General features: G+C 44.1%; 1 protein-coding gene across 2 annotated transcripts in view; it reads right to left on the reverse strand.

Moving 5' to 3' along the window:
* Positions 1-26,603, reverse strand: part of si:dkey-91i10.2 (uncharacterized protein LOC555224 homolog) — an 88,798-nt gene that overhangs the window by 30,426 nt on the left and 31,769 nt on the right. For both annotated transcript variants that reach the window (XM_049593493.1, XM_049593494.1), the window contains one exon: positions 1,273-1,420. The gene's annotated coding sequence lies outside the window, so the exon portion shown is untranslated. The remainder of the gene's footprint in view (positions 1-1,272; positions 1,421-26,603) is intronic.

Below are 26,603 nucleotides of genomic sequence, written 5' to 3' on the forward strand. Positions count from 1 at the left end.
CTTGATGCCTACTTGCTTTGAAGTCACACACACGGGCAACGATAACCTCACAAGATCGAGGCGGACGCAGTTTTTAGACCCAGGGCATGATGGGAAACGCCTGGCTGTCACCTGGTCAAAGAGCTGATTGGCTCTGGCCAAAGTTTCAACCACAAACATCACATTTTGTAGAAAATCTTAACTTTCTGTTTAACTGTAATATTTGACAACAGATTGTCGGCTGTTTGTGCAACAAAGGTTTAACCCCGTGTTGTTGATAAGAATCGGATGTGGTCGCCTACAGATGGATCTGACAAGACGGAAATATGTCTTTGACTTCTTGGTTATATTTTATGGCTGCTCAAAACTGTTCGACGTGAATGCAGCGTTCTGTCACTGCCTCTGACAGTTTCTCACTTGTCTTCTCCATCCTCCCTGTCCAACCTGTAGAATATGACGCACACACTGAAGCTGTTGCGATTCGACTTCAGGTCAAAGACAACCTGCTATTTCTTTGTTCCAGCTGAGAAGTTTTCTGGTTTTAAACCAGTTTATTTTTGGCTGAAACGCTTCGAACGGCTAGAAATTACACAAACCAGAAGAAAACCACAGGGAGCTGAGTTGGGAACCGGAGTCACCAGGTCAAGTCACCGTCTGGACCAAATATAGAGTGTGGAGTAGTAGCTGGAGAGGTGCCAGTTCACCTCCTGGGCACTGCTGAGGTGCCCTTGAGCAAGGTACTGAACCCCCAACTGCTCATAGCGTCTGTTCAAGGCTCTGAGTCTGATATCCCTCTATTAATGCATGTACAGGTCCTGTTTTTGAGTGTGTGTGTGTGTGTGTGTGTGTGTGTGTGTGTGTGTGTGTGTGTGTGTGTGTGTGTGCGCATGACAACAGAGTGAGAAATGTAATTTCCCCTCAGGGATTAATAAAGTGTATGAAAAAATGGCACTGAAGTGTCTTTCTTCTTATAAAGCAACTTGTTTTTAATATTTCATTTCAGGCCTCGTTCTCTCAGATGTGACTGAGACTGAGCAGTAATAAAGCAGCCTTCAAACATGTTTTAAAAATGCCTGTTAGAGTTTCTATGCAGCAGATCATCGACCCACTCGTCTCTACTGTGTAATTCTGTCTGTGATGTCATGAGTCAGTGTGTGTCTCTCTGTGGCTGGGCAGAGGTTATCTAACAGCGAGCATCGTGTTGCAGAGATCAGGTTTGGAGGCGACTCCTCCTGTTGCAGCCAGCAGTTCCTGCAGCTGCTGGCAGCGCGCTGTCTCATCTTCTAAACTTACCCCATTTTAATCAAGCCTCTACGCTGCTGCTCTCCTCCTGCAGGTCATTGGATCAGATCCCAAAGTGCCCGACCTCCTCCTCTCTGCCTCCTCTCAGTGCAGCGATGCGTCTGGAGTTTCCTCACAGCCAGACAGACGTGGCCCGGAGCTACGAGGAAAGAGAGGAAGAGAGCATATCAATCAATGAGCTGCTTTTTCTGAACATAACAACAAACTTAGGTGAGCGCTCTGCCAAGAGGAGCTGCTGCTGCTCCTCACTCTGACACAGACACAGACACCTGAGGCTTGAATAGTAGATGGATCCTGATACTGTAAAACAAACCGTGTCCTCCTTTCACAGATTCAATTAGATGTTGATTCAATTACATAATTAGAGGAAAGAGTCGCAGGTTACACACAGCACGCCAGCAGCTTCCATACAATATGTTTGTGTGTGTGTGTGTGTGTGTGTGTGTGTGTGTGCATTCAATCAGTCAGAGGTGTCTTTAAAACAGCCTGCAGGTAATTATTCAATTCTACGTTTCCTCTTTCACAACAGATTTGCATAAAACGTATTTAATATAAAGATAATTACTGCAATTAAAATAAACAAAATAAAAAATAAATTAAAAAAATTAAACACTTTTGTTTTTTTTAATAAATATAAAATATCATAAATCAAAGCTAAATCGAATAAATCAAAATTAATGAAAAAGCTGTCCCACACAAAAAACCACAATTAAGCTCAATCATTTAAACTAAAAATAAAATACCTGAAGACTGGATTTGAAAAAATGTAATAAAAACGAAACAATGAATTAAATCAGACTTTTGTAATTGTCAGATATATGTGATAGAATAAATAAGATAAAAATTTCACTAAATGAAATCAATTAAAATTAGAATAATTAAAAAGTGATCCCTCTACAATCAAAAAAGTAACTTAACATGAATTAAAAACAAAATTTAACAAATGTCCCTGTCAAATAAAAAAATAGGAAAAAAGAAATAAATCTGGTGCGACATGTGTTTTGCCCCTGTCAAATAAACGATAAAATAAAATAAAAATAAATAAAATAAATTAGACATTTATCCTTGTCGAATTAATAATGAATTAAATTAAATAACATAAAATAACATTAAAGTTTTACATGTCAAATAAACAATAAAATTGATTAGAATAAAGCTACCCCCAAAAAATTATAAAAAATAATTAAAAATAATTAATTAATTACTTAAATTAGGCTTCTGTGATTGTCAAATATATAATGAAATAAATCACACAAAAACAAACTAAAATAAATAGAAATTAGAATTATTAAAAAGTCGTCTGAGGCAAAACAAAAACATACAATTAAATGAAGCAACAACATAAATTAAATGTCAACTAAATGGTAAAATAGAATTAAAAAATATAAATTAAATAATATAAATAAAATAAATTAGACATTTGTCTGTGTCAAATAAATAATAAAAACACATAAATTAAGCTTAAACATTTAAATTAAAAATAACTAAAAACTTGCAAAATAAAATACTTGTAATTAAAATACCATTACCAAACGATACACACACTGATGGACTGACAGCAACACGTTCAAACCCAACCAGCCACCCTAACACACAACAGCAGACATGAGTGTAATGTGGGCCAGCAGGAGTAAAACAAAAGACACTGAGCTCCAATTAAAGATAAACTCCGGCTGGGAAACGCAGCTCTGCAGGAACGATGAATAATCAGTTCACTTAAAAAAACAAAAAAACACAACAATCCCCACCTCGTCTTTAAACACAGCTGCTCCACCACAACCAGAGACCAGAGACCAGAGACCAGCCTCCAGCACGTCAACACCGTCAGCCACACGATGAGAAAACCAAATGTTGTCATTCAGAGCTCAGGTCACATGGTCTGTGACGTTAACACCCCCCTCGCCTCCCCTCCTCCCCCCCGGGGGACGGAGAGTGCTGTGGCTGCATCATCCAAAGCTTTGACAAGTGGCTGACACTTAGAAATAACCCCCCACCCACCCTCCACCCTCCACCCACTCCTCCATCCCAGGAGTCCTGGATGACTGACAGGGTTTCCAATGGATCCTCCTCTCTTCCCGTACAGGCTCCTCCTGCAGACACCGTCCAACTCTCACATGTTGTTCGTCACCAGATCGTCTGATTTAAAACAGATTTTAAATCCTGTGAATAATCTGCAGCTCCGCTCGGCACACTGGGAGACTTCTCCCCTCTCACAGTCACCCCGCTCTGACAATCCCACTGAAACTGATAGGCTTTCCACAGAGAGGATGAGGGATTGGTTATCGGCGCCGACTGAAGTGACCCATTTATTTATTTCATTTTTCTGCTCTTTTTATCCGCCGAGCGTTTAAATCACTGAGCCAATTCCCTGCCGTCCCAGCTTCACTCAGCCTCTGAAGTGTTTGTGAGCAGAGCGTGCACACTGTCTTATTACTGATCCGTGTGTGTGTGTGTGTGTGTGTGCTGCCTTTTAGATCCTATGCAGCAGTAGAGGAGGTGATAATAGTGTGCTCCATGCTTTTTGACACCTCCAGTGTTCCCTACAGACATAAAGACTCACGCCTCCGTCTGTCTGGTCCAGCTGTGGTGTGTGTGTGTGTGTGTGTGTGTGTGTGTGTGTGTGTGTGTGTGTGTGTGTGTGTGTTTAATAGACTGTCTCTCAGCCTCACACGCCTCAGTCTCGTATCTCCTGAAAATGTCATCACTTCATCTTCATAAATGTAAATTATTTCAGTGGTTCCATAAAAACAGAAGTAAACATATTCAGCTCTCTGCATCCACAAACGTCCTGATCCACTGGGGGCGGGGGGGGACAGACAGTGACTTAAAGCAGGCGGATCCAGCTGTGGGAAACCTCACACAATAAGATAAACACAGGTTTTACATTTACACTTCTCTGAATCCTCTATATCAAATACATCACCCATACTGGAATCAGACTCAGAGTGACTTCACTGATCCCCAGGAGGGAACTGGGATATGTTACAGTTACTCTTCTACAGAAGCTCAGAGAATTATGAAGTGTGTGAATGTGCATGACAAAATACAAACAAAAATAAAATACATATGTTTAAATAAAATGTTTTGTGAGGTCACACTGACCTTTGACCTGTGTAGGGTTGCAACAGTATGAGATTTTCACAGTACGATAACCACTTGTGTAAAAAGTCTCCTCTTAGAAAATGCGTTTGTTTTTCAATATCATAGATGAGCAAATGTACACGATATAATAACCGTCAACTTTTATATCACGGTAAACCTGATTAAAACCTGTATGCTGCTGCAACCCCAGACCACCAAAATCTGATCGAGTCATTGTTGAGTCCAAGTGGACATTTGTGCCAAATTTGAAGATATTGTCTTGCGGCATTCTTGAGATATCGTGTTCACAAGCATGGGACAGACAAACGTACAGACAACCTGTAAACATAAAGCCTCCAGCCGAGGCTATCTGCGGTGTGGAGGCATAAAATAACCTCCCTGATCTCGACTTCTCTTGTGATTCCATTGCTGTTTGCAGCTGACGATCACACATCAGATGTCAGAGCCCAGACTCCCACAAACAATGATAAATATGCACAAATGAATGAATAAAATCAAAAAATGTTTTACTGAGGCACAGCAGCCCCGTCGCCAGCAGAAAATGAATTTGTTAAATTTGTACATTTCATATGAATCATATCAACAGTGACGTAGTTTATGAGATGACTTTGACACCAGGAGGGGACGATGGTCCGTGTGACAGCTGATGATTGGGTTGGGCGCTGAGGACATAAATACAGAATATTACCAACGTAAAAATATGCCCAAAAATAATATTTCAAACTGCAGTTCAGCAACACATTATAAACCCTGAACAATAAAACCTAGTCCAATGCAACATCACAAACTACAGTCTTCAGAATCAACACGTCTCTGACACAGAGCCAAAGCACAGTACAAGGACTCAGCATTAGTCAGGACTCCTTCAGGTGGCACAGAGCTTTGAGTTAACAATATTTAAACCCCCTTAAAAGCGACATGGCATGAATGTGTTCACCTCCCACAGACGTGCACAGTGTCCCAGCAGGAGTCTGAATCTGAGGCTGCGTGCTGCGTGCCAGAAAGACAGGCTAACGTTAGCACAGCTGGAGGGCACGGCAGGAGTGTGGCAGACATGCCAGAGCTCGCTGTGAGGCCGAGACTGGAAAGGACACACAGTCAGACAAATGCATTTCAATTATTTCTTCTGTTTGCCTCCGTTTATAACCTCTATCCACACCGGCTGAGGGTTTTTAAACTCAAAAATGGAGCCTTTGCAGAACGGTTACAGAACAGTGACACATTTACTTGAGGAAAGAAATCTGCTGCATTTACAGAATTATGAGTAAAGCTTTTGTTTTTCTGCATTAAAGGCTCAGCATGCAACATTCAGAGCATTAATGTCAAGATGTAAAGATGCAGTAATGGTGCCCTGAGCAGAGAATGAAGTCCCTCTGTATGTGATGTGATCTGAGCTTCTCTGTGGTTTGCTGTGCTGACGAGCTCATCGCCACCACTTGGCTCTCATATGGCGGTAACTGCTAATATGAGGATGCCATCGATGCAGAATTGTAGCGCCAACCCTCAGGTTCCCACCTGATTAACGCTGTTGGCACTTTTGCCATTGTTTAGCACTGTTTATGGAGTTAGCACCGTTAGCTGCTAGCCACCGACTCAGCCCCCTCAATGTTGAGAACCCTCGGCTATAAAAATTATCCTCTGCAAAAAACTGTGTAACAAGTAAAAATATGTATATGTATAAATTCACAGGTAAAAATGAATTTCACAGGGGCGGGCAGCGGGTGGAAAGAAAAATCTATTTTATATTTTTCAGAATAAAACGCAGTAAAAGATGTGCAGTATATGTGCAATGCTTTGACAGTTCCTTTTATTTTGAAAGTCAGTGACACAAGTGTAACCTTTGACCCCGTCGTCCCCTGGCCAAAATGTAGTCTAAATTTGTAGCGTTATTTAGCCCCCCTTAGCGACAAGCAATGCCAACATGGTTCGTACCAATGGATGCCTTAGGTTGTCTTATTTCCCCAGACACCACTACCTTTGTGCTAGTTTAAAAAATGAGTGCCCCACAGCCTTTCAAAGACATTGATGTCAGCCTCCAATTATTCTGAGAAGCAGCACAGGTGGGACCAGCCATTGTATCAGGGTGGCCATGGCCCCCCACCACCACCACCGCTGTACTCCTGAGTGCCTGCGTGTGAAAGCATGAGCCTTGGCAGCTTTTGGAAAACATTGAAAAAGCCTGCTCAGTCATGGCTGAATGTTGTGAGGCAGTAAAGTCAAAGTGACCTCTAAAAGTTTGAGGCTATTCTCCTTCAGCAGGTACTCCGCTGAGTCAGAAACATCTTCTCCATCTAAGAGTGGGTTAAATTTATCAATATAAAAATACTGATGAGTGCAGCTTTATCTGTATTTTATTACCAAAGGAAATCCTTGTGGTTATACTACAGTGTGTGGGTGTAAACGTGCCTGAGTGCACAGACACGCTGTTTCCCACTCAGCGTGTGGCAGAAGATGGCAGGCTGCTGTCCGCACACTGTGTGCCGGCGTGCAGTCTGGACTCAGACACGACTCGAACACAGACGGCTCACTTTGAACAAGAGCGAGCCTGAAGCAGCGGCCACGGGGCCGACGCTGAAATACAGCCGACTGGTTTCTTTTATGAGCCCCTGAAGCCACAAGAACAGCAGCCTGCAACAACAGGGATCGACGCCGAGGCCGAGGGAGCGGAGCGTGTAAATGTCAGGCAGGCAGGTGAGGGCAGACGGCTCCACAGGTGAGGTCAACATCAAATACAAAACGTTCACTATCACTGTCTGAATTTAAATCCATATGCATGACATTCAGCTCAGACTGTGACAGACTTCATGCCTCACTTCACTCCTGGTTTAATGGATACAAACCAAAATCTATTTTGGAGTATCCAGCGTTCATCCCTGGTAAGCCACAGAGCTGGTTGTTGGCAAAACTTCACCACAGAAACTTCCTCATAATCCACTTTTTCGCTGTCTATCTGTGCGCTCAGCATTTTGATACTTTTGGCAAAATATGGCCAAACACACTGACGCCAGCACAACTTCAGAGCTCGGAGACGGCGACATGCTGATACAGAGGGAGTGTGTTTGGAAATGTTTTGGAAAATCAGTGACAGTTTGCAGGATCCTGAGCGAGCTTATGGAGAGAGAAGACGTGGATCATGGAGCTGAGTTAGTCAAGTAGGTGAGTGTGGTTCTAAAACTCTTTTAAAAACTGTAGTTACAAAGAAGTTCAGAGAGAAAAAGGACGAAACTACAAACTTTTTACTTGTACACTTAGAGTTGGTGAGTGTTTATGCCCTTACACATTACTGGCCCTTTAAACAGTGTGTGTGATCTGTGACTGTCTTCAGACGGACAACAACCAGCCGGCGCAAACCCCACCTCCGTCAGACCAGACAGCCCCGGCTCCCTGCCAGATCAGCAAACTTTCTGTTGCTGCCCTTACACAGGTTAGACTGGTACCAGTCCTCTGTGACACCCAGCACTGATGGGTGTGAGCTGGCTAAATTACAGCTGCTACAGCTGCTGACAGACAGTCAGACTTCTGAATTGCTTCTTGCTCTCCTCCTGGGGAAGAAGGCCACAGCAGCAGGGAGCGATGCGAAAGACCGTCGGGTGGCTAGCAGCTAATTCTCGTCTCATTTGTGGTCTGATGAACTGAGAGAACGGGGCAGCGAGGGGCTGGGTGAATGCTTTGCAGGCAGCTCTACAATGACATAAGGAAATAAAAACCGATGTATGGGAAACACTGTTAATGTATGAAGCGCATGCATGCACCTGAGGTTGTCTGGTTGGAGGGGCTTAGGGCAGAGAGGGAGGAGCTGCAGGAGGAGGGTGTGTTTTCAAATTTCCAGATTCCTGCCTGGCCCTTACATGTATCAAAGTCTTTTAGAGGGTGTTGGGGAGTATGTAAGTCATATGCATGCTGCAGTTTTCCACAAGTAACCTGCTCCTATGGCTCACCTGTCGTCCCGCCTCTCAGTGCTTAAGTCATCTATTAATCCTGCAGTTTACATCCCTGTGAAAGTCTATCACATGAAGCTCCAATCCTCCCAGCGTGATCTGGGCTCAGCGTCACTGTCGGGATCTATTGATTGAGATGCTTATCTGCAGTGTCTCACATAAAGAGACCTCGCCGCCATTATCATTATAGATTTGTGCATACAGGCAGGATTTGTGACGGGGAGGAAAGTAACTTTATAGTTGCTTTGCAGCTGACAATTCAGGCACAGATGTGTTCAAAATAACAAATTTAAGGCTTAAACGTGCAGGCGAGTATTTATGTGTGACATACACACAAATAATTTATGTTTTTGTAAATTGTGATTAGTTTTGTTACAATAACTGTTTAAGTCCATTAGCATGCAATAATACCATGAGTATTAGCTTCATTTTCTTGTAAGTCAAACACTTCTTTATGACTCTGGTGACACAACAAAATGAGCACTTTTAAGAAATCACTTTGAGCTGTGGGAACACTGTAACGTGAGAATCTGTCAACATGTTTTATATTTGCAGGCTCAATTATTAACTGAAGAATTACAAACATTTAATAATGAAAAAAAACCTTCCAGATTTTTATGTAACCAAGGGCAATCAAACTGAACCACTCTGCATCTTAGACACACACACACACACACACACACACACACACACACACACACACACACACACACACAGGGCCCAGCAGGTAATAAGAGACTAGTATCCTAATGAAGTGAAGTGGCTCTCCATCTCCTGTCAGGAGGAGGGCGGATGGAGGAGAGGTTAGAGCTCTTGAGGATCAGCGGAGGCTCAACATTAAACGCTACTTGACGGATTAGTTTACTAACCGGATGCAAATGAAGGCGTGAGGACAGAATCAGGGAAGCAGGGAGAGAAGGATCAGCACTGAAGGAGCATCTGGATGTGGCAGCTGAAGGATGTGAAGCATCCATGTGTGCTGGAGAAGCATCACGGGGGCTGTAAGAGTTTTAGATATCAGGAGCTTCATCAAGGTAACTGATGGTTTACTGGAGGGAGACGTAATGAGTTGTTGTCCTTGTATGAGACATTATGCGTACGGACGACTGTTGTGAGTGTGAATAAAACTAAATATAAAACAGCTGTACAAAGCCTTGTGTGGCTCCAGACGGAGCTGCGTGAAGCCTCAAATGATGTCACTCCTGTTTGAACAGGCCCCCAAGAAGTGAGCTGAGCTTTGAGGCCAATTTTCATAGCCTCATAGCCTCTGTGAAATGACTCCTTTCACCATCAGAATTTAATCTATTTGGACCAATAACATTTGGAAAGTCTAGAAGAGCTGCAAAATTAAATCACTGTATCCCTATTCAAGTTAGCAGAGCGCTAAATCAGAAGTAGCCGACACAGCCAGTGGAAGTCTCTAGTGCTCCTAACTATGGGCCCAGTGATGCAGAAGCAGCGATCATCCGGGTCTTTTTAACGCAGAAACGAAGCTACAAAGCTGTATCCGTTTCTCTTTATACATCCATGGATTTGAAGCTTTGAGTTTGGTGTTTCTGCTGTCGCCATCTTAAGATTTTGGAGCCACATGTGACTGCATTTGGACAAAAATGTTGGTGCTAACCCAAACGCAGGAGTCAGCAACCTTTCTTATCAGAAGAGACGTTTTTAGCCAGAAAGGATAAAAAAAATATCTGGAACTGTAAAACATATCTGAGCCTGATAGTGAAGGAAACAACAGCTTAGTCTAAACTACTCTGAGTGGGCGGAAGTTCGCTGCATAGATCAGCCTCTCATTGGGCGGAACGAGCCACCCGCTGAAGTCCCGCCCTACCACCTCCGGTTGTCATAGTCGACAAACGTCCTTTACTAACTTTTGCAGTGTTTGATCTTGCAGGGATGTAGCCATTTTTCTGCCATGGTTTGCGTCCTGTAGGCGATATTTTTGTGGGCGTGTTACACCAAAACCTGTTTCCCCCCGGCAATATTTTTGCAAGTGCACCGTTGCTGTTGCACTGCTCAGAACGATTGTGATTGGTTGAAAGAAGTAAAAAAAGCCGGGGCGTTTTTTTCTCCAATCTTAAAGTGAGAGTCGGCGCAGCCAGACCTTTCTTTTCTTGAGAAAGGTCTGGTGAGCGAGCCTAAGTCTAAACTAACCTATCAACATTACTGACAGGTCTAAATGAACATTTGTTTCATATGTTGTTCCCACAGAGTGGCTCTACGCTGAGCTGCTGATGATTATTTGGTACTTTAACTTTGCAGCGTTGCGATAGAGTAAATAAATCTGTCCACACACCTTTAACTTCTCTAGTTTCCTCAAAGACTTTTTGTTTTTTGGATTAGGTATCCATCACTAGCCTTTTTAGGGAAACTCGAGACGACACAACGCTGCTGAGGTTCATCAAAATTTAGAGGAAAAGGCACCAGATCGTAGACATGTGACGCACATTTTAGTTGATGAAATGCTAAATCCTTTTTTATTCAGTGTGTAGCTACACTTTTTATAAATGAAGAATGTAAGAGTCACTATAGGCCCACAGCAGTGCTAAATAAAAATAAAAATTTTTTGTCAAAGCTACAGGGAGACAATGGAGAGATGCTAAAGTGTGGCTCCAGAGCTGCAGGTTGCTGACCCCTGTCCAATGCTCTCCAATATGGAGGTATGCCATGGTTATGTTACCAATCCAACGCTGTTGCAGTGGTAGCTTGTTAACGGACGCCACCCACCTGTCACTCAAAGCAGCCACACCCTCAATTATGCCCAACTTCAAGCCTTAACAAAATGTAAACGGGCAAGTTATATAAAAATCTATCACTTGTTCAGTCGTCATGAATGTTGAACTCAGCTACAGAGACCAAACCTGTTTTTTGTATCAGGCTGTAAACATGTTTACTTGGACATTTTAACTTGGATGGAGAGGTTTTAAAATCAAAAACGGAGAAAACAAAGTAAACTTGGAGCACCCTGCTGGATCAGGGCATTTCTTAGGTTTGGAAAGACTTGTTTGTTTGATCAATCAGCGTGTCAATATTAGTGTTAGCTGCTTAAATCTGAATGTTTGTGGTGATGGTGAGCGACCACCAAGTCCTGTGTGTTTCCTCCACTTTGGCAGCTTGGATGCACGAGTTAGGAAATGACACCTTTCCTATTTTTAAGCTGATTTCCAGCCATAAATGAACGCAGCATTAGCATTGATAATGAGCGTAATAGACGGGGAACTGGGTCTCAATTAACAAAGAAAGGTTGTAAAATGAAAAGAAAAAAGAAAAACGGCTTCCAGCTTCTGCTATTTTTGCATACGAGTTTCTTCAAAGGCAACATTCATCATTTCCATTTTTCCCTCTCAGACACATTCCAACACACACACACAGACACACACACACAGACACAGACACACACCCCTCTCTGTTTCCCCATCAGCAAGTGAAATGTGGGTTAATGAGGCACCACCTGGGGGCACTGTCAGCAACACCTCCACCACCAGGCTCATCAGAGGGAGGAGAGGCATGAGAGTGGGCGGGGGCCTACGAGACACCGAGCACAGGCAACATCAAAGGTGGAAGTGTGGAAGAGTGCAGTTAATTAGGCTGAATGACTGCAGTATGTGCACGAACTACACGTCTCAGGGGAGACGGATAGAGTTGTACAGTAGAGACGCTTTACTACAGCCGCTGAGAGCTCGGCTCTGCAGGAAGCTCAAGTTAAATGAAGTCACTGTTACTGTAGATGCGAGGTGAGTCGTAGCAGGAAGCAGCGTTAAAACACAAAAGCAGCTGTTTAAACAACACTGGGTGAAATCTTTCATCCTCCTCATTCAGACGTCATCAGCACAGGCTCCAGCTGTTTGCTCTTTGAAGCCATATTGCCTGATGCACAGAAACTATTTGAGACACACTCCGGCACGCACCTGAACAGAACCGGCATCAGCACGTTTCTTTCTGTCTGACAGAGAAACAGTGGGCCGAATTAAAGGAGGCGTGTCTTATGTCAGTGTATTCCAGGCCCCCAGGAAGTCTGTAGTGTGCCTGCTCTATGGGCGACACAGAACAGAAGCAGTGCTTATTATCTGGGTAACTTTATACATGACAGTTGAACTTTTTTGACTTCAAGCGCAACACACCAACTTTCACGGGAATGAACAGGCCCTAACCGTAAAAGCTGTATCCAGGTCTCTTTACATACTGTACATGGTCAGTTCACATCCTGCGTGATGGCTGTGTGAGGCACATCTGGTTTTGCTGGTTTCCTGCATCTATCACAGTAAAGGCGCTTGCACATGACCAGTATTAAAAATCTCTTGATGCCCACTGTGCCATTGTTTTCCTATGGAAGCGGGCGTTAACGCTGACATCGGGGTACTTTTCGACTTTGGCGTCACGTTGTGGGCTTCACCAGCGTTTTGACGTGACGCCGAAAGTTCAATTTTGTTGAACTTCGACCCCGTTTGACGCTGACCTTTCCGTGTAGAGCCACGGATGGAGACGGGGTGCAGAAAAATGTAAAGATCCAACTGCAAGATGGAGAAGACAACCATTAATAACCATGTCCAGCTACCCCATAGTTTATGATATGACTTCCAGGGAATACCACGACCTCCAGAAGAAAAGAGAGGCCTGGAGAAGAATTTCCCTGGAAATGGGGATTCCCACTGAGTTTATGAATATGATACGAAATAAGAAAGAAGCATTAGCTGTAGCTATATGTGGCATTCAGTGCGTGTGTATGATCAGCGTTGGGTCAAGCCGACGGCGAGCGCTGCGGCATCGGCAAATCGGCAATCATGTGCAAGCGCCTTAACTTATGTGTGTGGTTGGAGACCACATTGTGTCCATTATGTATGGTGGTGGTTCATTTTTGTTGGATCTTGGCGTGTTGCTGTTGCTATGGCAGCAACTTTGTAGCTGGTCTACTTGTGTTTGTGTTGGTCACCTGTGATACTGTTGTTGGTGTTGGTGAACGCAGTGACTTTGTTTGGCTTTGTGCTGGTTTTCTTTTCACCTCATGGTCGTAGCCATTTTGCACCTGGTGGGAGTGGCACTCACTGATTGGGCTACTTGTGTAGTTGCTGCTTATTCTTGATCTCAGTGGCATCTCCATTTGCTTCATATTGAAGATGAGCTTGCATGTAGTGCTGGGCACCCTCAGCACCATTGTTCCAGGTCGTAGTGTATTTGGATTAGTCTACATGCACAGGGAAACAGCTTCTGAGTCTTGTGGTGTGTGTTTTTGATCGTCATGTTTAGCTGTGTTAACCTTATCATACAGACCTGGTAAGTAGCACTGCTGTACCTTTCCCCTCTGTTGTAGATCTGTCCAGGTGTGCTGCAGTGCTTAACGAGGTGCATCACACCTGGCATGGAGGAGGTCCTAAGAGCTCCTGTTCCAGTGGCAAAGGAGAGAGGCCTCTGGTGGAGTGGCTGCTGCCTCTCAGCCTCGGATTTTTATTGTCTCGTTTGCTTGTTTATTTGTTAATAACTCCCATGGATTTGAGCGTTTTAAAGGTGTTTATGTGGTTATTTTGGGTCAGTGATGGAGTTTTGTTCGTCCCATAGGGCCACCCAAGGATGAGGCGTAACATCGGCATACTAGTTTCCACTTCCTTCCCGTCTCAGTCAGAGGAGCTCAACACAAACAATAAACGCCGCTTGTAAACCAAAGAAAATATGTTTGCAAGTCTTTTAGTCTGAGAACTATGTGTGGCTCTAATGATCGTTGTTGTGAGACACTTTTCTGAGCTTCAACAACGATTTGAGCTTCAACCACTTTCCAAAAAGCACCAGCCTTCATGCGTTGTGGATTCACAAAATCAGGAGGAAGGGTCTTCAGTGACCCGACACACTGAGGTTTGCAGCTGCAGACTTCTTTGGTTTACATGCAGCATCTATTATTGTTGTTGTTTGTGTTGAGCAGCTCTGACTGAGACGGGAAGGAAACCGGACGTGCGTCACTGTATTTGTGCACTTAGCCTATAAATGGCAGTAATTCACCAACAACTGGGCCAAAAAAGGCAGTGACGAAGAAGAGGACTGCTATCAAGTTAACTAAACAATAGAAATGATTTGACGAATGTTCGAGGAGGAAGTAAAATGTATTTAACATTTCTGTTAGACCTGAAGCATGAACACATTTTGGTGAGGAACACTGAGGGTAAACAGAAAATGTGTTCACAGGAAAGCTCCTCAGGGCACCTTTACCCTTCACCACAACTATCTCCACAGGCATTGGCACATTTCCCATGTGGCATCTCCAGAGCCGCCGTAATCCTTATGTGTGGTAACATTTTTGAGGAGGCACATGTCAGTTACAACAGGAGCTTCATGTGTGAGCTCAGACGCTGTGGTTTGTTAGAAAGACGATAAGTGTGTCGAGTGCACTCCATCATTCAGTTAAACGCACTACAAAGGTTTATAATAAATGACAAATGTGTCTTTACAGCAGGCAGAGTAAAGAACCTCCAAAACACCCTGCACTGCTGTGTCCTTCTTCTTCTCCTGTGCTCCAGGTCATCTGTGTCTCATCCATATTTCATGTGCTGGGAGGTGGAGGTGTTGCAGATGAATTATACAGACAGCAGATGACCTGAGAGCAAACACCTCGCTTCTTTTGCATGAGGTTTTCCATGAGCTCCACTGCACATATTCAAAGAAAGACAAAGGAGGGAGTCTTTCCCGCCGTGGAGCGACGCTTCAAAGGAGCCAATTCATGCAAATGATGGCCGCAGCTATCATGTGATATGAGGCCTTGTAATAAAGATAAAGTGCTGCGGAAAGAGCGGCGCTTTGAAGTGATACAGGGAGGGTCTGATATCCCTCTGAGAGATGTGGGTTATTATGCCTGATCTGGTTGTTATTTTAAAGTGTTCTTCAGGTTTATTGTATTATTCATTTATCTTGTTACACGTCCTGTTTGTTGTTTGACCCATAATTTCTCTTTCCTTCCAGACATGTCGGGGTGTGACTGCGATTAGGAACGTCCTTTATTCAAACCTTTTTATTTAACCTTGGAGTCATCCTCTCGAGTACAACAGAAAACGCAGTGTACTTGTGTTATATATATATATATATATATATATATATATATATATATATATATATATATATATATATACATATATACATATATACATATATATATATATATATAAAACTTAATATCATATCTCATCACTTTAAGCACCAAGACTTTAGTGTCAGTTCCAAAAATATAAATTCCTTCCTTGATCATTTTTAATTCAAATTGAGGGTGTTGCCAACCCGGTGTCACTCCAAAGTCATCGAAAACTGCAGCTTGGTCAGTGACGTCTGGCGTCAGACACCGACAAAAAAAGCTCCTTTCATGTTGCCATGATATGGAGTTGGTCGCCATTATTGGTCAATGGCACTGACAATGCCAATTATGTTATAGCATAAATGAGACTTAAAATATGAGAGGCTCGACATAGAGTTACACATTTGAGTGTCTTGTAATCACAAGAGAAAGACAAAGAATTGGTACATCACAAATATGTGACACAGCCTTCCCAAGCACACATTTAAGATTCTTCCCGTCACTTAAGCTACACTTCATATGTTTCCCAGGTCTGGTTACATGAGACATATACACAAGTAAGTTACATTTGCATGTTTCATACACACCACACCTCTCTAAGTGACATCGTGTATGAGCTGACTGTGTAATCTGGAGGTGGAGGGGATGGTGAATGGCGAGATGCCTGCCAAGCTGCAGACCACTGTTCGAGACCAACAAATAACAAAACTGGTTGTTTTCTAGTGACCCCTCGCTGTGTTTCCAGTCGGGATAGCACCAAGAAAAACGTGCCTAAACACAACCACACATTACTGAAACGTAAACTTTACACGTATCCGCTACATATTAATGTGCGACATGCCAACATTTAATCTGACCACTGGGCTGCAGACACAAGATCTGTGGTCAATATCAGACTCAGTCAAAGTCTGCATGTGTGTGTTTCATGTTTAATTGATGAAGCAGCAAACCATGTAATTACCCAGCGATCACAGAGGGAAAACAAGCCTTGATAAAAATAGCCGTGATCTCAATAATAGTGTGTGTGTGTGTGTGTGTGTGTGTGTGTGTGTGTGTCACATAATCAGCGGAGTGGCTTTCTGTCACGGTGCAGACGGCCTCTCACATCGACTGGTGATGGATTAGTGGCTGCATCCATAACAACAGCTGCACAGGGCTAACCTTTGGAGCGACAGGTAGATGCACGCTGCGCGCGCGCACACACACACACACACACACACACACACACACACACACACACACACACACACACACATACAGAGATACCAGATCAAACTGTAACACATCTCTTCCCACAGCCATGCTGCAGCTCAGTGATTACGATCCAAAGTGACAGTTTAAAGTTCAGATCCTCAAACAGGACGTTTCATGAACAAGTTTATGAAGCTCCGACTGTGTGAAGTCTGTTTTCCCTCTGAGGAGTAGAAATGAAGCGCTCCCTTCATCACCGCTGCACGATGAATGAACGAATGAGAGTCTCATCCCAGCAGAAAGAAAAGCAGAGACTAACAGATCGAGACAGCGTGTGATATAATGACTAATCTCTATATTTAGCTTTGTGGGAGAAAAAACTAAAGCACACTGCTGACATTTAAGAGACGGGGAGAAATAACGAGTCAGTGTTTTCAGGATGAGGCCACTCGCCCGAGGCGCAGCGCTCTGATGCGCCGTTTCAAATCAAAAGAACATTCTCCATATTTTTTGTTTCAAGAAGCTTTCAACATCCACAACAGATCAAATACAGTTCATTAAAACTGAGATACACCAAAACTGTCACTCTGTTCGTTAATCCTTCCACTTTGAGACTTTCATCATTCATTCATCATCTTCTGTGGCTGCCTCAGTTTTCATTCATGCTTTTTTTTTTTAAGTAGAGGTCGACACACAGACACACACAGAGTCTCCTGGATCATTTTACAGGTTTGGAACAACATTCGATCACTGCTTGGACGCACATCAATAGAATCTGTGACGGCGCATCATTACATTGCACCGGGAAAGGGTTGAAAATTAGCACAACCATCCAGCTGCTGATCAGAGCCGATCGGAGCAGGAGCCAATAAAAACCCACGACTATTACAAAGTCATCTGTCACAGAACTGAATGCTGATTGTAACGTTTCACACTAAAGAGAAAAGACAGACGGTGGTGCATTTTTTGTTCAGTGGCAAAGACTTAACATTATTCATGCATAAGAAACAAGACTTCTACTTCTGGAACCCTCAATGCCCAAAATACCTGCTCACACTTCCTGTTTGGTGCCTTCTTAAACCTTCTTTAATGAAATAAATATTATTTCCAAAGTGACACTGCCTGTTGGAAACTGGTCATCAGATTGACCTTTCATGTACAGCACAGTATAAACTACTTCTACTTATTAGATTCAGGCCAGAATTAATTTTAATTCTTAAAAAAACAATAGGACTTTGAGCTGAGAAATATTCACGCTCCAGGAAAACACCCAGACTGTATAAAGTGATGCATGTTGCCAACATGACAACGTTGTTCCCTGGTTTGTGGATTTCCATCCTTAAGCCTCAAATTTCGCTTTCTGTCGCAATCTTGGATTTTTGGTGCCAGAAGTGACCATGCAGGAGAGGGTGAAGCTAAGCCTAACACTAGCTGCTATTAGCACGGTGCATTTACAGCTTTGGTTAACTGTGACAATGCTAATGCTAATTTCTGCCTGCAAAAAACTGGCTTAAAACCATCACAACAAAATGTACTTACTAGAAAATTAAACCTCCAACACGTTGGAGGGTCTTTACGTACAACAAAACACTGAACAAGACTGTTGCAACAACTTTACTGATAGTTTAATAAATGCCTTGTAGGTGTGATTTCGGCAGGTGGTAGGAGGCAGGGTCAGCAATGACGTCACAGTTGGAGGTTGGTGATATTGACTCATTAGCTGCTATCAGCTGCACCTGGAGAGAGAGGCCTCTGAGCTGAACGGGCACAAGCACAACGCCAAAGGCACGACATTCTGAAGACAGAAGAGTCTGAGAAAGTGTCTGACACACCACCGCAAATTATTCATGTACACACACGTTTACTCTGAACAACCACGAAGACGAGTGAGCTGGCCGACTGGACCGACGGAGCTGCACCCGAGGGATGTCCAGCAGAGTCGCCTGGTCGGAGCAAGCTGCTCGCGTCCAAGTACGTTTCTCACGCCTAATGCAACATGAAGGGAAAGGCACGCAGTTACGAGCTTCCTAGCCTCAGCTAATGAGGTTACACACGCCAGGTTTAGCACAGCAGTGTGACAAAGACTATAGGCGACCAAAATGTTACAGTTAACTTTAATGAACCGGAAACACACCAAAATTGTGACAGCTGTACCTATACAGTAGCAACTTGTCAACGAACAGCTCCACCTGTCATATCTCAAAGATATGCACTTAATTATAACTAACTCTGACTGTTTTAGTACCAGTGTGTAAACATGTTTATTTCTGCTGTGAAGTCTGTGGGGACTGACTCGCTCCTGGAGCCAGCCTCAAGTGGACATTAGAGGAACTGCAGGTTTTGACTGTTCAGCGCTGGCTTCATTTTTGCCGAGGTTGCTGCCTGGTGAAAACACAGCAGCACAGACTGAACAGTTAAAACTATGTACGCTACATTGGGCTGTAACTGCTTCACAAGGTCGATGTTTGTGTTCAGTCTACATCACACACACACACACACACACACACACACACGCCCTCAGGGTGTTTTCATTTGTCTCTTGTCATGTCTGCAGGGGATCATAATGACATCAGCAACAACAACACCTACTTCAACAAAACACCAACAGTCTGCTCACATTCATATCCATATGCTCACACACACTCTCACACACACACTCTCACTCTCACACACACACACACACACACACACACACACACACACAGTCTGACCTCATTCCTACAATCTGTCTCCTGGGAGAAAAAGGAGGAGGTAGATGTGGAGAGGAAAAATGACATCAGGTGAGATGAAGAGAAGAGACGCGTGCAGAGATGAATTCAGCCGAGGAGGTGAAGAGGAGTGTGAGAGGAAGAATACATTATAAAAGCCTGAGTGAACCCAGGAGGAGGAGGAGGAGGAGGGCTGATTGGAGGGACAGATAAGCAGAGAAAGAGATGGACGTAGGAGATAGAGGTATCATTGTCGTCCCTGGGGTGGCGTTAATAAACAAAAGGAGGGTAATAAGGTAGGAGAGGATTTGCTGGGCAGCAGATGGCTACGTGAGTCATTCTCGTCTCTGGGAATGAAGGGGGACAGGGAGATAAGAGACGGAGAGGGTGGACGGGGAAAAGAGAAATACAGAGTGACAATAGAGGCAGAGAGAGAAAAAAATCATTCATTTATCCCATCAAAGCTCCTCTGCATCTCCTTACAGCCGCCCGTCACTCAGGAGCAGAATAAATAGATGGTGCTGTGTTTTATTTACCTGCCGGGTCACAGGCAGCTGCCCGGGATAAATCCTCCCCGTCCAGAGGAAAAGTGAATAAAAGAGGGAAATGTTTCATTGATGCCTCGCTGCTCCTGGAAACCCAGGAGCCTCTGTGCAGAGTAACAGACACCACACTCGATACCACTGATACTTTTATACATTATCATTAAGAAGACATTAAGAATCTATGTTTCAACAATGCTGTGGTTAACATGCGATTAGGTTTAGGCACAAACATTATGATTATGGTTAAAAGATCTTGTTCTGGCTTTAATATCCACTTTTCGTGGCACAATCCCCGCAGGAAACGCAGCAATGTCCTTGTTAAAAACAACCACTTTTCATGACATTATCCAGGCAGTAAAGCAGCAGTTTTGATTTTAAAAAAAAAGCTTTTCGTGACACGACTCTGGTAAGAAATGCACCGATGTCGCAGTAAATAACAGCAGTGTTTTTGTGACTCTATCACGGCAGGAAACACAGCGATGTTTTGATAAAAAAAACCAAACGTTTATCGTGGCACTATTCTGACAGGAAACCGCTTTTCATGGCGCACTGTGGAGCTATCCCATCAAAAAACGCTGCAATATTTCAGCAAAAAACAGCCCCTTTTTCGTGGCGCTATCCTGGCAGGAAGTGCAGCGATGTTTCAAGGAAAAACAATTACTTTGCTGGGCACTACTGCTGCAGAAAACATAGCAATGTTGTGGTGAAAAACAACTGGTGTTTAGGGCACTAGCTAGCAGGAAACGAAGCAATGCTTTGGTAAAAATCAACTACTTTTCGTGGCACTATGTTTCAAGAAAAAACAATTACTTTGCTGGGCACTATTCCTGAAGAAAAAGCAGCAAAGTTTCAGTAAAACAGCCGCTTTTAAGACAACCAGTTTTCGCAGCACTACACAGTGACGGGGCGCTGAGAGACACCCACATTTTGTGCCTTAAAAGCTGCTTGTAAAACACTGAGGGGGCGCTGAAACAACCAGCTTATTGTTTGCTGGTCTCCAACAGTAGTTGAGCAGCTTAGCAGGCGTCTCACCCAGGTGTCACACCATCCACCCTCCCCTCCACCTTCTGGCAACAAAGTCAGCTCGTAGACTTCCACTTTAGAGAAGTTGATATGGTGAGCATAAAATTGTATACATAAAAATGTAAAGTATTTGTGTTTTGCAGAAACATGCAATGCCAATATTTTTTCCTGTTACTGAGCTGCAACACTGACAGAATCAGAACTTAAAGTTGCCTCCTTCCAGACAGTCAGGAACATATTAAATATGTGTCTGTGTGACTGAAAATAATCTGTGAGTCTATAGAATAAAAATTACTTCAGCCACGTGCTCTCTTCATCGCCTCCTTCCTCTAGATCAATGCCGCCCTCTGACCTTGCTGAGGGGGTGTCGGCGTTTTCAAAGGGCCTTTCTTGTCAGCTCATTGTCAGCTTTAACGAGGATCCATCACAGATACATGATGGCCTGCCTGCTTATCGACTGGCTGGCTCCTACAGATGCCTGTAAGGATCTGAATGTGCTGAAGGCATTTTGGATGACTCACGCAGAGAGCCAGAAAACGAGGAGGAGGAGGGAGTGAAATAAAAGAGGAGAGCAGAGCAGGAAAAGCCCCTTCTTCTTTCTCCTCCAGAAGCCAAGGACACGCTGGTAATTGGCTTAAACTGTGTGGAGGGAGGAGAGGAGAGGAGAGGAGAGGAGAGGAGAGGAGAGGAGAGGAGAGGAGAGGGTGGAGCTGGAGGGATGTGATGATAGCAGCATGGAGGAGAGGAGAGAAGGGAAAGTGGTGGAGGACAGAGAGCCATAGATCATCTGTCACACAGTTTACAGAGACCTGACATACGAGCACCAACACTTAAAGCCTGCATGAATCTGTAATATGTGTGTGTGTGTGTATTTATATTATGGACATGCCTGCAGCTGTAGTGTGGCCTTTAATTCTGTGGACCTTCTTCAAGGATATAACCATCGAATTATTTATCTTAGTCCACATCACCAAAGTTTTGGTTCACATAAAAAAAATCAATATGAAAGTCAGTGCCAGTTGAAGAAGTGCTGTGTCCTGTGCTGTGTGTAACGAGGTGAAAATGAGCGGTGTGTAACTTCCACACAGGATACAGGGGTCCTAACCGTGATCTTTCCCCACGCTGCAGCTGCCGAGCACAAATTTTGTTGACAATAAGGAAGAATTGTTAATCACACTGTCAATGACTTTAATCAGGGTTCTGCAGCCTCGTCCAGTCGACATCCAGAAATCATTCTTGACAAGACGTTCTACATGTTCTGGGAATATTGACATGTCTTTGTGCGCCTTTTTTTTGTCTTTCAATGAAGGAAGCCTCAGGGTCCCATCTTACATCCAAACCAGCGCACAGCGCAGCACAAATGTAGACATATTGGTGGAACCCTTTTAGTTTAAAAAGAACAAGGCGGCCTTCTGCAACAGGAGGAGCTGTTGATGACTTGTGGGAGGAGCTGTTGATGACGCCGCACGTGCGAGCCACTGGCGGTGGATAAACAGGAAACAGCTGATAGCAGGAATTAGCGAGCAGCTAGTAGCAAGAGGGAAACACAAACCTGACAGACACTGTAAAGATGAGCAACTGGGGAGACAAGGAATTGCGCGCCCTCCTTGTCCTCGCAAACGAAGAGGCCATTAACCGTCAGATGACGGGGACGGTGAAGAACGGGCCGACTTACAAGAGAATCTCCGAAGGACTGACCAGCCGCGGCTTCCCTCCCACGTCACTGTTTACATCACACGCTGAGCTACACGTTTTGTTACTTGCTCACGCCCCCCATTGCCCCGAAAAAGGCACATTCTGTATAAACAAAAGTAGGTAGGCGGCATTTTGCTGCACTCCCCGATTTTGTTTTTATACTGCCAATGCTGAAAAAAGACTGATTGGGCTTTCCTGCAAATTTGCACAACTCCTGTTTAAAAAGGGCTGAAGTCTTAAAATGAGGTGTGGTCAGGCGCATTGTTGGTATGTTGCTATTTCAATGCAGCAGACAGCAACCGCCTAAAGCCAGCGATGTCAAGGTAAGAAACAACAGCTTATTGTGGTTCCATCCTGGCAGGAAACGCAGCGATGTTTCAGCACAAAACAACCAGTTTTCGGGGTGCTACATAGTGACAGGATGCTAACAGACACACACATTTGTTGCCTTAAAAGCTGCTTGTAAAACACTAACAGGTCGCTAAAACACAACCAGTTTATTGTTTGCTGGTTTCCAACAGAGGTCGTACAGCTTGGCAGGTGTTTCACCTGGGGCTCACACCATCCACCATCCTCTCCACCTTCCAACAACAAAGTCAGCTCATAGACTTTCACTTTAGAACAGTGGATATGATGAGTGGTCTTAAGTCAGACAGGAGCAGTGTTTTCCTCCTGTTTAAAGGGCTCATTATCAGCTCATTATTCAGATAGTAGCATGAGCCTACATAGCTGGGTTCACAACACGCGTACACTCAGCAGATGGGTGAAATAACACAACATTAATGAGGAAGATATTAACAACATTCTCTAGAGTGTGAACATAGCAGGGAGCAGAGCTGCTGTCAGACACACTGTGCACATTTACACACCAGGAGCAGCGTAACTTCACTGACTGTTTCAGAAGCTATAAGTCAAGTTCAGTTTGGGATGACACTGTGATTGGTTAAATTCATGTTACTCCCAAAAGACACCTAAGATAATTAAGGGACTAAATACAACCTCTTTACCCCTTGTGCCTTACTTTGCAGCCAGATGATGCGCCATTAAACTTGCAAAAGTGGAGTCACCCCAACTGCACTTTAACGCCCAGACAAACCAAACTAACATCAGAAAACTAGCACCAATAAGAGCTCCCTGCTGCATTGCCTCACATCCCCGTGTCTGCCAAATGTTGCACATGAACACACCAAACCGACAAGCAGGTATGTTCTGTGCCTGCACGAGGACACACCCCTCCACAGCAGCAGACGGCGGTCGTCTGTGTTCATCATTGTAAAAGGGAAACAGGAAGAGCGTCTTGATGCTAGTTAGCCAGTTAGCACATTAACAACACAATCAGAGCATATTTACCGTGCACAAGTGAACAAGAACACAAACCATCAGGAAACGTTTCTGCTAAAGAGAAAAATAATCTGACCTCATGGAACAAGTTGGTTTTGGTCTTTAGCTCCTCCTTTACGCAGCTCATTGACAGTTCTCTTCTCCTCACCTGAGCTCAGCTGATGATGCCAATTCAACATGCTGAATCTCCATTCATCCATTTTCATCCACTTATCTGAAGCCAGGTCAAAGAGGCAGCAGGCTGAGCAAAGCACCCCAGACGTCCCTCTCCTCAGCAACACTTTCCAGCTCCTCCTGGAGGACCCCGAGGTGTTCCCAGACCAGATGAGATCTATAATCCCTCCAGTGTGTTCTGGGTCGGCCCCGGGGCCTCCTACCAGCTGCATGTGTACGGGAAACCTCTAACAGGAGGCACCCAGGAGGATCCTGATCAGATGCCTGAACCACCTCACCTGGTCCCTTTAGAAGCAGAGGAGCAGCGGCTCTACTCCGAGCTCCCTCCTGATGTCTGACTCCTCCCCCTATCTCTAAGGCTGAGCCCAGACACCCTACAGAGGAAACTCATTTCAGACGCTTGTATCTGTGACCTCATTCTTTCAGTCACTACCCAGAGCTCATGACCATAGGTGAGGGTTGGGACGCAGATGGACCTGTGGACCTCTTCACCACGATGGTGCAGCTTAGCGCCCACATCACTGCAGACACCGCACCAAACCACAGATGCTGAATCTGTGGGGGGAAAGGTGACTACTGCAGACGAGGGTCAAAGTGCGGGACACACCGCACCGACGAGGACAGCAGATGCTCACCAACGGCCCGACTTTGGCCAACAGTCAACCATCGGCTTGGTGTGACAGGGCATTTGGCACGTGTGCAACCCATGCTGTAAAGACAAGCAGCAGCACAGTTGCCTGAATTCAACAGTCTGCTGATTTAAATCAGGAACTATGTGATCAAAACACGAGTAAAGAACTTAACTGATCAGATCTACTTTCAGTACTTTACAGATTTTGATTCTCTGTGCTGAGAACAGATTTCTGTTAAAACCAAAGAGTTTGAAGGTTTTTAATCTTCTCGAGCAACATTTATGCACATCTCCCAACAAGAAACCTGTCAGTCTCTAAACTCTACAACATGGAGAAGAAGAAGACAAAAAAAGACGACAAAGAAAAGACAAAGAGGAAGAATAAGAAGAGATGCTTCCCCTGACATCAGGGAAGCCTCATGTTGCTCTCACACTGTCCGTCTGTCCTCTCTGAGCCGTCAAAACCCTCTACGCTCTGAAAATCAAACTTGACATCCCGCACTGGGCGCCACTTTATATTCTGCCCCACACCGTAAAGAAGAAAGATGCTCCAACAGCAGCCGACACGTTTCTGCAGGCAAAACAATTGTTGCTATTAGAATTCTTAATTTGGACTGGAACATACCGACGGACAAACTGAAGTGCCGTTTCATTGGACACAGAGGCTGCTGAGGAGCCGGCCGCACTGGAATGGATCTTTTTATTAACGGCAGATGGAAATTCCTAATTACTAACGGCGGGAGGCCTTTTGGTCGTCCTAACCGGTGGGCACAGAGAGATGATTAGCCTCGCCTGAACTTTCTAAAGCCCTGAATCCAGACCTCTCCCCTCCCACCCCCCTGCATCAACATCACTATGCAAACCTGCCTGTGTCAACTCAATTTATTTTCCAATTTCCCACAGGGTGAAAGAGTGGCTCTCACTCTCCGTCCCTGTCTGCCATCTATCACTCTACAACTCTCTGTCTCCTCCTCCTCTTCCTCTCTGTTCTCTCTTCGCTCCCTGCACCCCCTCCTCTCCGCTCTTATTGTCTGCTGTTGTCTTCCTCCTCCACGTGACAGACAGGTGACCCACGGGAGGAAACTATTTATAGTTTGTGTCAGAGATGAAACAATCAGCGGATTAATTGAATAATAGATCGACTAAATTAAGCAGACGACAATCTAAACACGGACGATGAAGCTGTTAAAGAAATCAATATGTTTATTTAAACAAAGAATTAAATGACTGATGGGAAACTGCTCTCAGTCTGGAGCTTCTGTTCGTTCGTCTCTTGCAGCTTAGAGTTTGTTTTTAAAGGTACATTTACAGTTTGCTTCAGTCTCAGCTCTCGTCACTGCAGCTCATCGTACCCTGCACCACTGCCTGTCCACCAAACAGCACACTGACAGTTAGTGACCAGCTGCTGAGGAAAGGGAAACATTTAATAGTAGGCTAAAAATAATAATAATGACTTTATTTGTGAAGCTTCTACAAAAACAGACTTTACTAAGTGTTTTAACAGACAGAGTGAAGCAGAGGCAGGACACACCCCAGGGCAATGAAACAGCAGAAAGCTAAATAAGGCCGAGCAAGACCAAACTGAGGTGAGATTAAAACAAGAAGACAGAAAACACAACAACACAGTACAGAGAGGAGAGATGATGATGATAAAGATAGAGATGAGATAGAGATAGAGATGATGATGATTAAAGACAAGGACAACAACATACAAGTACAATAAAAAGAATAAAAGCAATAAACACAACAAAAACAAGACAAGACAACAGCACAGAACAGCAAGTCCATAAAGACGTGATGGTTTAGCAGCTACTGAGATATTTTCCTCAACAGTTGGTGGAGACCAAACCAGAGCTGAACAGAGAGTGAATGCTGGACTTACACGTATTACATGTATTCAGGTGGACACAAACAGGACTCTGA

The sequence above is a fragment of the Epinephelus fuscoguttatus genome, linkage group LG13 (genome assembly GCF_011397635.1).
Source record: "Epinephelus fuscoguttatus linkage group LG13, E.fuscoguttatus.final_Chr_v1".
Classification (NCBI taxonomy): domain Eukaryota; kingdom Metazoa; phylum Chordata; class Actinopteri; order Perciformes; family Serranidae; genus Epinephelus; species Epinephelus fuscoguttatus.